Source organism: Chiloscyllium plagiosum, unplaced genomic scaffold (assembly GCF_037043375.1).
Source record: "Chiloscyllium plagiosum isolate Xiang-an unplaced genomic scaffold, Cpla_swu_hap1 HiC_scaffold_38, whole genome shotgun sequence".
NCBI lineage: Eukaryota > Metazoa > Chordata > Chondrichthyes > Orectolobiformes > Hemiscylliidae > Chiloscyllium > Chiloscyllium plagiosum.
The window spans coordinates 1026342-1039997 of record NW_028270176.1 but is presented as its reverse complement, the minus strand read 5'-3'; the positions used below and the strand labels follow the sequence as shown (position 1 = coordinate 1039997).

Genomic DNA, 13656 nt, shown 5'->3' with positions numbered 1-13656 from the left:
GTGATTACGTTAACCAGCATTTGAAGAACCAAAGACTGAGACTCACTCGGCCAAAATCGTGCAACACTCTCCCTCCCAGCATTGTCGGTCTATCTGCACCAAATGGACTGTGAATGGTTCAAGACAGCAGCTCACTACCATCTTCTCAAGGGTAACTAGAGATGGGGTATAAATGCTGGCTGAGCCAGTGATGCCCATATCCTGGAAATGGGTTCTCTCTCTAATTGCTGAAGCGCGGTTGATGTTACTGCAGGATGATGAGGGATGCTGAGTGCATCCTCCAGGAGGCAGCACCATCACATTACCCCTGCCTACACCCACACAGTAACACAGCAACGTCACTGAAACAAAAGGTGGTGAAGCCAAAGGAGGACTTCGATGAATTTACCTCGAAGAACTATATCTAAGGGGATTGGGACACAGCAGGAACAGGTGATGGATGGTCAGCTGGTTCCCATTGGTTGGTGGAGCAGGATTGAAAAGCCGAATAGCTGCTTCTTGCTATCTCCCAGGTATGTATATAGCCATGGAGCCCGAGTAGGAAGAAGTAGGCAGGGCAGGGATTCTCCTGGAGATTGCACCTCCACATCAGTTTTCAGTGAGAGAGGGTTTGATAGATTTTATTTAATATTTGTCTTTTACATTTAAAAAAAATAAATTTGCAAACCTTGTGTTCAAGTTTATCCCAGAATAAAAGTAAAAGAATCGAAACGATCTGAATATAAGTTTTTAAAATTTCAAACGCCCTGTAAAACAAAATCCTGTCTATTCCCGGACACCATCACTTCCCAGTTGCTCAAACTCCAAGGAAATATTCCCTCCCTGTCAGAACCTTTGGTTTGATTTAACTGCTTTTCAGTTCTCGTTCTGTGAGCTGTGAAGTGTTCTTTTTCCCCCCCATTTCTCCTACCCAGGAATGTTATCTCTCACAGCTGTGCAACCTTCCCACCATCAACATCATCATTACTCCATTTTGCTTTTTGTTACCAGCAGGAAGCCACCCGTGTAACCAATTGAATATTTCCAAACAAGACCCCTTACAGGCAAAGCAAACCATTACAAGTGACAAAGTGAGAAGGGACTAAATCAAGGCAGAGTTGTAGGGAGGGGGCAGCGACAGAGATAAAGCACATATCCCCTGCGGTGCCCACCTCTATCTAAAGGCATTGAGAGCATTGATACACACCACATGCTCCTTCTCCAGGGACACCCTGCTGTGTAACGTTTATCCTCAATCATAGAACAGAATCCCAACAGTGTGGAAGGAGAGCATTGGCCCATCAAATCCCACCGACCATCTGAAGAACATCCCACGCACTGCACTCCATCACTGTAACACTGCATTTCGCATGGCTGATCCACCTAGTCTGCACATTCCTGGACACCATGGGCAATGTAGCACAACTGATCCACCTAACCTGCACATATTTTGACTGTGGGAGGAAACCAGAGGACCCACACTATCGTGGGGAGAATGTGGAAACTCCACACAGGCCGTTGACCAAGGCTGGCCTCTGACCTTGTACCTGGTGCTTTGAAGCAGAGGTGCTTCAATCCCAATATAAATCAAAACAGATGATCCCTGCTCATTGTCACATTGCTGTTTGTGTAGCCTTGTGCTCAGAGAGACATCCTGAGCTTCAGAAAGTGGCAATATAAATTCAGTCAACTCCAGCCCAGTTAATGTGGTTAACACCACAACAACATCAATATTCCAACAGTGTCATCGTGTACAAGGTCCACTCCTGACTCTGATTAACAGTAACTGCAGAATCAGAGTCCTGCAGTGATGTGTGAACTCTACCCCACACGGAGCAGAGGGATGACCACTTCCCTGTGTGCACTCGCTGGTCTCTGTCATGTTGAAGATGCAGCAAATCCCTTGTCACACTGAGAGGTAAACAACTCCTACCCAGTGTGAACCCTCTGGTGTATCAGCAGGAGGGATGAATCACTGAAACCCTTTTCACACACTGAGCATCTGAATGGCCTTTCCCCAGAGTGGGCTCACTGGGGTCTCAGCAGATCAGAAGACTGGGCGAATCCTTTCCCACACATGGAGCAGGTGAATGGCCTCTCCCCGGTGGGAACGCACTGATGTCTCTGCAGGAGAGAGATTTGAATGAATCCTTTCTAACACATGGAGCAGGTGAATGGCCTCTCCCCGGTGGGAACGCACTGATGTCTCTGCAGGAGAGAGATTTGAATGAATCCTTTCTAACACATGGAGCAGGTGAAGAGTCTAAATCCTCTGTGACCTCTCTGGTGCCTCAGCAGATTGCAAGAGTGAGTAAATCCCTTCCCATACATGGGGCAGGTGACCAGCCTCTTCCCAGTGTGACTGTGTCAGTGAGTGTCCCGCTGGGAGGGGTAAGTGAATTCCTTCCCACAATCCCCACATTTACACAACCTTGCCCTGGTCCTATCACATTGGTGTCTTCCCAAATCACATGACCAGTTAAATCCTCAACCACATGCACAACACGAATGGTTTCTCTGGGCTGGGAATGCTGCTTTCCCCTTCCGTATTATGTATAATGTTCAGGACCTGCGGAATTGGGTGTGTTAAATGTGATGTTAAAGCTGAGTTTCCCATCTGTGAACTCTCTCTGTAAAACAAATTTATCTCCTTCATTACTACAGCTCCCAACACCAGCTCTCCCTTTAGTTCTCCTGAAATTCTAAATTTGGACTAATGCAATAATGTGGCTTTCTCTCACTTGTTTCTGAAAGTAAATTAGGATGATTTTGAATAACTGGACTTTACTAGCCAAACTCGTTCCTACTCTATCATATACGACCTTTAACCCATGGGAAATGTGTTACCAGCTTCGATGACCGTTATAATGTTCTGACCACTTCTATGGAGTCTGTATAAGTTGATTCTAACAATTATCAATAGATCGTATCTAAACAGGATGCCCACACAACAGTGGGCGCTCTGACACTCAATGCCTGTAAGTTGTTATTTTTCTTAAAGCCCCACATGTGTCTGGCAATCTGGCAATACAATTGAAGATAGTTTATACAGTAACCTTACAGTCTTAGTTGCCAATTCCAATCCATGAAGCAGTCAGTAACATTCCCCAGTGAATTGAATTCTATTAGCAGCTTTGTCCTGTCAGGAGAGATTGAGGATCATGAAGCTGTCTTCTCTGGAGGACTGAAATATGAAACACTTGAAATGAACAAAATTCTTTAAGAGCTCAATAGGATAGATATAGGACGATGTGCACCCTGGCTGATATGTCTTGAATGAAATAAGCACTAACTGCGGTGTCTTTACCCAGCATCCCCTTTAGCTGCATAAATGTTCAAGATTTATTTGCTGCTCTAATTCCACTCTCTTATTGAATCCCATTTGTAACTGCTGTAATGTTGTTGCCGTGCAAATTGGTAACATTTGATTCAATCTATCCTAAAACCTCTCTGTATCTGTGTCTCGCTTTTGTTCACCAAGACCCTCATTCAATCTGACCTCTTTACAAACCCTGCCCTGATATTTTCTTAGAGGGCTCAGAATTAAATGTCCACAGAATTGTTACTGCACAAAAGGAGGCTGATTGGCTCATCAGCTCTCCAAAGGATCACCTCACCGAATGCTATTCTTCTACCTTTACCCCATAAACCTTCCCATTCGTCCTCTTCCAATAACTGTTCTGTTCAATTCTATTCTCTTCATTATACCTGGCTCCCATTGTACTCTTTGGCAGTGCATTCCTGACCATAAACTGTCTCTGCATGAAAACACTTTGTATCATGTTACATGTGCTTCTTTTGTCAATCCCTTGACATCGGTGCCTCCTCATTATTGATTCTTTCAAGAAAGAGAGCAGTTTCTCCTGGTCCACTCTCAATAGATCCCTTTTGGAGGTGTCTTTACCCAGTATCCCTCGGGATGGTGAATATCATCTCTCCTGGTCACAGGAGACCAGTGCGAGACCATTCAGTAGCTTTCACTGTGGGGCTGGGTTCAGGACACCATCCAGCCTCACTGTACTCCAGCGAATACACACTGGGGAGAGACCATTCACCTGCTCTGAGTGTGGGAAGCAGTTCACTCAGATATCCAGCTTGATGAAACACCGGCGAGTTCACAAGTAACCACAGCGATTGGATTTATTTTGTTTGTTCATGGGATCATGGCAACACTTGCTGGGGCAGCATTTGTCAATCATTCTGACTGCCAAGAAGATGGTCCAGGGTCAACCCCATTATTCAGGGTCTGGATTCACATGTAGGCTGGTCAAGGTCAGAATTAACACAGTTTCCGAGACTCAGTGACATGAAGAGGGAAAACACTCAGACACTGACCAACCCATCTGATTGTCAACTCAGACAGAAAGACAGAAAGAAAGATGCACATTTAGATAGCACCTTTGATGACCTGGGGCAATAACGCATGCTTCTATCCCAATGATTTCAACCACAAATCTCTGAAAACACAGGCACAAAGCTTCCTACTTGTACCAGGTTGTCTCTCAGCCTCCTCTTGAGAAAAGAGTTTTAAGCTGTTAAGACTTTCCTGGTGATTATAACCTCTATGTTCCTATAAGATTTGTGACTGAACCTTTATTTTCCTGTTCCTTGTGAGTGATGCCAGCAGCAGAAACAGCTCCTGACCTGTGCGGGTTTCGATTGGAGTATTTGTATTTAAAAATGCATTTTCACCCTCATGTACAGTGTGAAATTGCTATAAAACAGAAGGAAAGGATTGAGTGAGAACCCACAGAAACACAAAGGCAGTATGTGTACCTGAACTGAATGAACCGGGCATGAGGAAAACATGACGACAATCACAGCTAGTTAGAGTCACAGAATCCCGTAGGTGCAGAAAGAGGCTATTCAGTCCATCAAGCCTGCAATGAACTGCTCTCCCACCCTCCCTCCATAACCTCTCATTTACCATGGCTAACCCAACCCGCTAAACCTGCACACTACAGGCCATGTTAGCACAGCCAATAGAGCAAACCTGCACATCTGTGGGAGGGTCACAGATTACATCCAAATGCTCAGAATTGTGGATGATGTCTCACGAATATTTGACTCTGATACAAATGCTCTGTTTTTAAAAATAAAATCTGGGAGAAACTGCAACCAGAAAGATTTCCAATTATCTCTGGAGGAAGAGAATTCAAAACTCGTGCCATTGACCCAAGGGGACACAGTGAAGTCACAGAGGTCTGGGAACCATCAGAAATGTAACAGGTTGTGAGCAAGGAGGAGGTGAGACAAGGACAAACAGACAGTCTGTCACACAGGGGAAGGCAGGAGAGATTAAACAGCAGAAATGGTAGTCCCTCAAGGCCACAGGGAATAGTGTTCAGGCTGGGATTGAAACTAGGAAACAAGGTGTGCAGCTGTCAAAGAAATACATTGAAAAACAGATAATAAGAACATAGAGGGCAGAGATCACAGTCTGAAATTGTTGCTGTCAATGGTGAGTATAGAATGCTGTAAAGCCTGGATAGTTCTATTACAACCAACACATACAGGATGGGCCAAGTGGCTGCGATCTGTGCTGTAACTTTCTGATAAATTTATTCCGACATTTGGATATCAAGTCTGATGATGCTAATAAATTCTCAAATTCGACTTGAGTTGAATATGCTGGAGAAATGTCAAATAAATCACATTGATCCCATTCTGCAGACTTTAGTCTGCAGCCCTGCATGTTCCAGCATCTCAGTTACATCCATAACCTTTTGTCCTAATGTGATGCTGGTTACTGCCTCTGCCACCCCATCAGTGACTCACCATCTCCGAGTGAAATGAATTCTCCCCTCCCCTTCTTTCTGAGAATTAGTTTCAATCTAAAACCTCCAGTTTCTGACCTCTCTGCTAATGAATAGCTCCTCCCTATCCACTCGATCTGTATTCTTCAGCATTTTATCACTTCAATTAAATCTCAGCTCATCCTCCTCGGAAATCATCCCCAGCCTACCCAACCTTTCCTCAGAGCAGAAATTTTCCAATCGGAGAAACATTCTGATCAATCTCCTCTGTACCCTCTCTGGTGTGATCACATCAACCCTGGAATGTGGGGATCAGAAGTGTGTGCAGTACTTTAGCTGTGGTCAAACGAGTGTTCCTGACCTTTCCCACGTCACCTCCGTGTTCTTGTGGTTGTCGCTCAGACAAGAAGTGTCCTGGTTTTCCCACATGGAACTGGATGTGCACTCCATGAGCCTGGGATTCCCTACCATGTGTTTATTTGTTAACTAATCCTAAATTAACTTCAGATTAAAACAAGATTATCAGCTACCCACCAATCAACTTCTTCCATTATACTCAAGTCACCTTACTTTTTAAAAATATCTTTAAAATTATTACTATCTAAACACAACAGGCTTTAATTTGCTGATCAAGTATTCAGATGTCTCCACTGTTACAATCACTTGAAGATTATCTTTACCTTCAGCTACATTTGGTGAATTGAACACTGATTGTAAATATATGAATATCAAAAGGACTTGAGTTTTATGATAATTAATCCAGTCTGACATTCTTGTTGGTTAATATCTTGAAGAGAACTGTCCTCAGAACTCCAGCTGTGCTCTGACTTCATTGACAACAGTCCATGGCTGGACTGCAGAGCTTCGATCTGTTCTGTTGTTTCCCGGATTGCTTCACTCTGTCTATCACTTGCTGCTTCTGCTGTTAGGAACACAAGTAGTCCTCTTTGGTAACTTCATCAGGTTAACACCTCATTTTTGGGTATTCATGCTGCTTTTACTGTAAGTTTTGTTGGAGTACAATTTTACTGCTGTTGGTGGAAGGAGAGAGCTAAACTCTTACACTGTCGGCCCCATACACAAGAAGCTACATGCAGTATCATGATCACTGAAAGGCCAAGACATGAAATACAAGCAACTCTGTACAATGATGCAGGATCACAACTGCAGCAAGGGGAGTTTAAGATCCAACCCGACATAGGAGTATGGAAAAAACAGCTGATCAGATTGTCTCATTCAGAGTCACAAAGAGACTCTGTGAGATTATTGTGCTGTTGGGGGTGAGGATGGAAGAGGTTGGGGAGATGGAGAGTCCTTCAAAAGAAACTAATCTGCCTGAGAGTTATGGGATTGACTTGATTGCCATGCATTTAACAGAAAGCTAATTGAAACTGTTTTTATCCCCAATAGATAACAAGGCATCAGAAACAAACCCCATGATACATGGTTCTGAGATGGATGTCAATAGCCCATCAACATCCAACTCCTGCAATGAATAAAGGAAAATAAAAGTCTCTACCCAGTGTGAATCTGCATGTTCAACGATGTTGTGAACATTTCCGAAGCTAAGTTCTCTATGTGCAAAACTTTATGAACTGCCAAAACCATTGTTCATTACTTGGTGTGAACAAGAGAAAAAAAATCCTTCAACTTGTGGTTATGAGTAAATTGACTGGTGTCTCAGCAGGATGGATGCCTGAGTGAATCCCTTCCCACCCACCCTCCCCCCCCCACCCCCACCCCCAACCACACACTCACAGAGCAGCAGAGCAGGTGAACAGCTTCTCCCCAGTCTGACTGGTTTGGCCAATTTCCAGGTGGGATGGGTAAAGAATTCCTTTCTGGCATTCCCCACATTTCCAGAGTCGGTCCCTAGTGTGGCTTCACTGGTGTTTTGCCATTTCAGACAAATGCTGGCAGACTGTTATACACACCGTCACACCCCCTCCCCTCCCCCACCCTCGAACCCAGTATAAAACAGTAAACATTATCTCCTGCTGTGGAGGGACAGCCTGTATTAGTCTGTGTAGGAACCCTGAGCAGATTTACCTCAATGACAATTTAATCGGTGACCAGAGCAAGTTAAGCAAGTCCAAATAAAATGCATTATAGCACAGAGAGAGGCCCATCAAATCCAAGCTGGCTCTCTGTAGCAGAATCCCATATTCTCGCTCCCTATACTTCCCCCAAACTCTGCAAGTTTACTTCCCTCAGATCGGATATAATTGTTTTTATCAATTATTCATCTTCTCCTCTGCCTGCACTACCATAATAGGCAGTATGTTCTGCATATTTCCAGCCAATACAGACAGCAGAAACAATGGCTCATCTCCCACTGTCTCAAAGTGGGGGTGGCGTTTTTGCCAGTTTGATGGTGAGTTTGGTGTTGGAGCGGACGGGGGTGGAGGTTTTTGTTGGTTTGATGGTGAGATTGGGGAGGCGCAGTGGTAGTTTGGCGCACTGATCTTTACACCGCTGAGGCTAAACGCCAGCTCACGGACACCTTCTCCTACTGTCCCCTCGACCATGACCCCACCACCTCCCACCACCAAACCATCATCTCCCAGACCATCCATAACCTCATCACCTCAGGGGACCTCCCATCCACCGCCTCCAACCTCATAGTCCCACAACCCCGCACCGCCCGTTTCTACCTCCTGCCCAAAATCCACAAACGTGACTGCCCCGGCTGACCCATTGTCTCAGCCTGCTCCTGCCCCACTGAACCCATTTCTGCCTACCTCGACACGGTCGTGTCCCCCTTAGTCCAAGAACTCCCCACCTACATTTGGGACACCACCCAAGCCCTCCACCTCCTCCATGATTTTCGCTTCTCCGGCCCCCAACGCCTTATCTTCACCATGGACATCCAGTTGTTATACACCTCCATCCCCCATCATGAAGGCCTTCAAGCGCTCCACTTCTTCCTTTCCCGCCGACCCAATCACTACCATTCCACTGATACCCTCCTTCGACTGACTGAACTGGGTCCTCACTCTTAACAACTTCTCCTTCCAAACCTCCCACTTCCTCCAAACCAAAGGAGTAGCCATGGGCACCCGCATGGGCCCCAGCTATACCTGCCTCTTCGTCAGATATATGGAACAGCCCATCTTCTGCAGCTACACTGGCACCACCCCCCACCTTTTCCTCTGCTACATCGATGACTGTATCAGCGCTACCTCGTGCTCCCACGAGGAGGTTGAACAGTTCATCCACTTTACTAACACCTTCCACCCCGACCTCAAATTCACCTGCACTGTCTCAGACTCCTCCCTCCCCTTCCTAGACCTCTCCATTTCTATCTTGGGTGACTGACTCAACACGGACATTTACTATAAACTGACCGACTCCCACAGCTACCTAGATTACACCCCCTCCCACCCTGTCCCCTGTAAAAACGCCATCACATATTTCCAATTCCTTCGTCTCCACTGCATCTGCTCCCAGGAGGACTAATTCGAATACTGAACAACTCAAATTGCCTCCTTCTTCAAAGACCACAATTTCCCCTCCGATGTGGTCGATGATGCTCTCCACTGCATCTCCTCCACTTCCCGCTCCTCTGCCCTTGAACCCCACCCCTCCAATCGTCACCAGGACAGAACCCCACTGGTCCTCACCTTCCATCCCACCAACCTCCAGATACATCGTATCATTCTTCGTAATTTCTGCCACTTCCAGACAGACCCCACCACCAGGGATATATTTCCCTCTCCACTCCTATCAGCATTCAGGAGAGACCACTCCCTCCGCGACTCCCTCGTCAGATCCACAACCCCCACCAACCCAACCTCCACTCCCGGCACCTTCCCCTGCAACCACAAGAAGTGCAAAACTTGCGCCCACACCTCCCCCCTCACCTCCCTCCAAGGCCCCAATGGATCCTTCTATATCCATCGCAAATTCACCTGCACCTCCACACACATCATTTACTGTATCCGCTGCACCCGATGTGGTCTCCTCTACATTGGGGAGACAGGCCGCCTACTTGCAGAACATTTCAGGGAATACCTCTGGGACACCCACACCAACCCACCCAACCGCCCCGTAGCGGAACACTTTAACTCCCCCTCCCACTCCACCAATTACATGCAGGTCCTTGCCCTCCTCCATCGTCACACCCTGGCCACATGACGCCTGGAGGAAGAGCACCTCATCTTCCGCCTAGGCATCCTCCAACCCGAGGGATGAATGTAGATTTCTCCAGCTTCCTCATTTCCCCTCCCCCCACCTTATCTCAGTCCCAAGCCTCGGATTCAGCACCGCCTTCTTGACCTGCAATCTTCTTCCCGACCTCTCCGACCCCACCCCCTCTCCGGCCTATCACCGTCACCCTCACCTCCTTCCACCTATCGTATTCCCAGCACCCCTCCCCAAATTCCCTCACCCCTACCTTTTATCTCAGCCCGCTTGGCGCACTAGTATCATTCCTGCAGAAGGGCTTATGCCCAAAACATCGATTCTCCTGCTCCTCGGATGCTGCCTGGCCTGCTGTGTTTTTCCAGCACCACATTTTTCAACTCCCGCTGTCTCAAAACCTTACATCTGATCTTAATTCTTATGCCATCGCCTATCGAATACAGATATTTTTGTCTGCTATATCTAGGTCTGTTGTAATCTTATACGCTCTATCAAAAATATATTCTACATCTTCACTTCAAAGAAAATAGCAATTTCTTCAAATCAATCCAGTGACAGCATTTTCTTCATCAGTGAACTACTCCAGTAAGTCTGTACTCTATACTCTGAAGATCACTCATATCCTTCATTGTTGATGTCTGTTTTGTTCCACAAATCCAGACGACGCAAGTTTTCTGCACAACGGCAGTAGCTTTATTATTGGACAGCCGGCGAGAGTTTCAAAGCATCTCTAAAGTAGCTGAGTGTCTACTTGCAGAGGCTGTTCTTCCTGAATCTCTGCCTTACCCACAGAGACAGTATATTTAATAGGAATTAGACAAAGGCATATCAGTCACATGGGAGATTGTCAATAGATAGTTTAAAGTAGGTAATTATGACCTTACAAAGCTTGATGAATGACGATGTCCTGTGATAACGTGTGATGGATTACAGAAACTGATTATCGTATTGTTCATGTTTATGTGTTGATGGGAAGAGATTAAGGCAGAAGGGTTCTTCCTTCAGTAAATGGGGGATTCACTTACATATGCTCATATGGAGGGGATGTAAGACAATGGACCGGGAGGCAGTTTAACAGGCTTGTACCCAGGACTCTCAGTCTTGTCTGGCAAGGGCCAATTCGTCTGTCTGGGGATATGGTGGAATCCACATGTCCTGAAAGAGAAGCAAATTATGGAACTGGCCCCTCTGTGGTATTTTAACTTCCTCATTCTGATCAGAAATCTGTTGACCAGAATTGGATGCAATGATTGTCTGTGACCTAACTAGAGCTTTGTCAAGGGTTAGCATCTTTTCCATGTATAAAGTTAAAAATCACACAACACCAGGTTATAGTCCAACAGCTTTAATTGGAAGCACACTAGCTTTCGGTGCGACGCTCCTTCATCAGGTTTATTAGATTAGATTAGATTACAGTGTGGAAACAGGCCCTTCGGCCCAACAAGTCCACACCGACCCGCCGAAGCGCAACCCACCCATACCCCTACATTTACCCCTTACCTAACACTACGAGCAATTTAGCCAATTCACCTGACCTGCACATCTTTGGATTGTGGGAGGAAACCGGAGCACCCGGAGGAAACCCACGCAGACACGGGGAGAATGTGCAAACTCCACACAGTCAGTCGCCTGAGGCGGGAATTGAACCCGGGTCTCCGGCGCTGTGAGGCAACAGTGCTAACCACTGTGCCACCGTGCCGCCCATATATTGGACTATAACCTGGTGTTGTGTGAATTTTAAATTTGTACACCCCAGTCCAACACCGGCATCTCCAAACCACATTTTTTCCGTGAGTTTGTTATCATTCCCCCATTAATGAAGCGGAGCATCCCATATGTTTTCCTCAAAACAATTTATGTTCTCTCTCCCTTAATGATTTGTACACTTTGTTCCCCATTCCTGCTGTCACGCTCTCTGTTTCTGTGCCATTCAAATTATATATTCCCTTTCTACATTGCTTCTCTCAAAATGCATCAACTTACTGTATGTTCTAAAGAAGAGACATATTCCATTCAAAATATTAACTGTCACTCCATACATTCTACAGCCTGGAAAACAGAACAGCACAGCACCGGAATAATCAGCCCACTATGTCTGTGCGGATCATGATGCTATTCCAAACTAATTCAATCTCCCTGTATATGATCCATATCCCTGACAACCCATGCCCGCTTATGTGCCTGTCCAAATGCCTCTTGAACGTTGCGATTGTTTCTGCTTTTACCGACTCCCAGGAGAGTACATTCTAGTCACTCACCACCTTCTGCTCAAGAAACTTGTCTGACACAGCTTCCTTTAAACTTGCAAAGATGTTGTTGGAAATGCTCACCAGGTCATGCAGCATCTGTGAAGAAAACTCAGTTAATGTTTCGGTTCTGGTCACACTTCAACAGAAACGTTAACTCTGATTTCCCTTCACAGGTGCTGATAGAACTGCTGAGTTTTTTTCCAGAAACTTCTGGTTTACAGCATCTGCTGTTCTTTCGGTTTTCATTTCCTTTGAACTTGCCCCCTCTCCCCTAAAATCTATGGCCTCGAGAATTTATCATTTCCACCATGGAAAAAGATTCAGATTATTCACTCTGTCTGTGCCTCTCGGATTATTCCGCAGCCACTGACTTTCCAAAGACAGCAATTCAAGATTTTCCAACCTCTCCCAATCCAGGCAACATCCTGGTAAACCTGTTTCCACTCTCTCCAAAGCCTCCACATCCTCATTATAATGTGGTAATCCAAACAGCACAAAATACTCCAAAGGTGGCCTAATGCCAGTTTTATATTCACTCCCCTGACAGAAGAAAGCTTTATTCCTGATGAAGGGCTTTTGCCCGAAACTTCGATTTTACTATTCCTCGGATGCTGCCTGAACTGCTGTGCTCTTCCAGCACCACTAATCCAGCAGAAGGCAAGCCTGCCATCCACCTTCTTCACCACATTCAGGGAGCTGTGAACTTGCACCTGTATCCCAATGCTGCTCAGGGCCCTTCCGTTTAGTGTACACATTCCTCTTACAATGAGCCTCCCAAAATGTATCACCTCACACTTATCTGAATTAAAATCTGTCTGCAATTTCTCCACATAACCTTCCACCTGCCCTCTTCCTTGCTGTATCCTTTGACAACATTCTTCATGTACCATGTACCATCGACAAACTTGCTAATTAAATCGTTTACATTTTCAAACTAATCATTTATATACATTACAAACAACAGATGTCCCAGTTCTGATCCTTGTGGAACAGCACTAGCCACAGACCTCCAGCCGGCAACTTGCCCCAGCACAACTGTTGTTGGGAGAAATATCAAAGAGGAGCCTTCAGTTCTGTGCTGTGCAGCATGACCAATGTTTATTCAGAGCTTACTAACGCATGATGGGAGAGTTCCCTCTCTGGCTCCCCCAACCAAATCCAGCATTCTGCTGCATTTCCTTCATACGTTCCGGTAATATATCCCCCCTGACCCAATCTCCTGGGTTTGGGATGTCAGCTTGGAGGTTTCTCTGTTCCCTTTTCCAGTTTCTGATTCTCTACCGTTCTGCAACTTCCCCTCTCAGCTCATGCAGTTGCTTATCCAGTTCTTTCACAAATTGTTTAACCCTATCCTTACCATTGCACATCTCGAGCCCTCCCACTGCCACGCCCTCTGGTAGCTGCATAGTCCATTCAGTCACTAATTCAAAGGTAAACAGTCCTGTTTCCTTTGCTGGGGTTGCCCTCAGTTTCATTGGGATGATGGGGAGTACTCTAACCCATCCCTGCCTGTCTCTGTAAAGGCCTTA

The 13656-nt window shown here is 45.8% G+C and overlaps 1 long non-coding RNA gene across 1 annotated transcript; it reads left to right on the top strand.

Moving 5' to 3' along the window:
• The first annotated feature begins 6 nt into the window (after window positions 1-6).
• On the top strand, window positions 7-7258 carry LOC148138971 (uncharacterized). Its single transcript, XR_015753587.1, has 2 exons — window positions 7-512; window positions 7146-7258. It is a non-coding gene; the product is annotated as an uncharacterized LOC148138971 (long non-coding RNA).
• Window positions 7259-13656: the final 6398 nt, after the last annotated feature.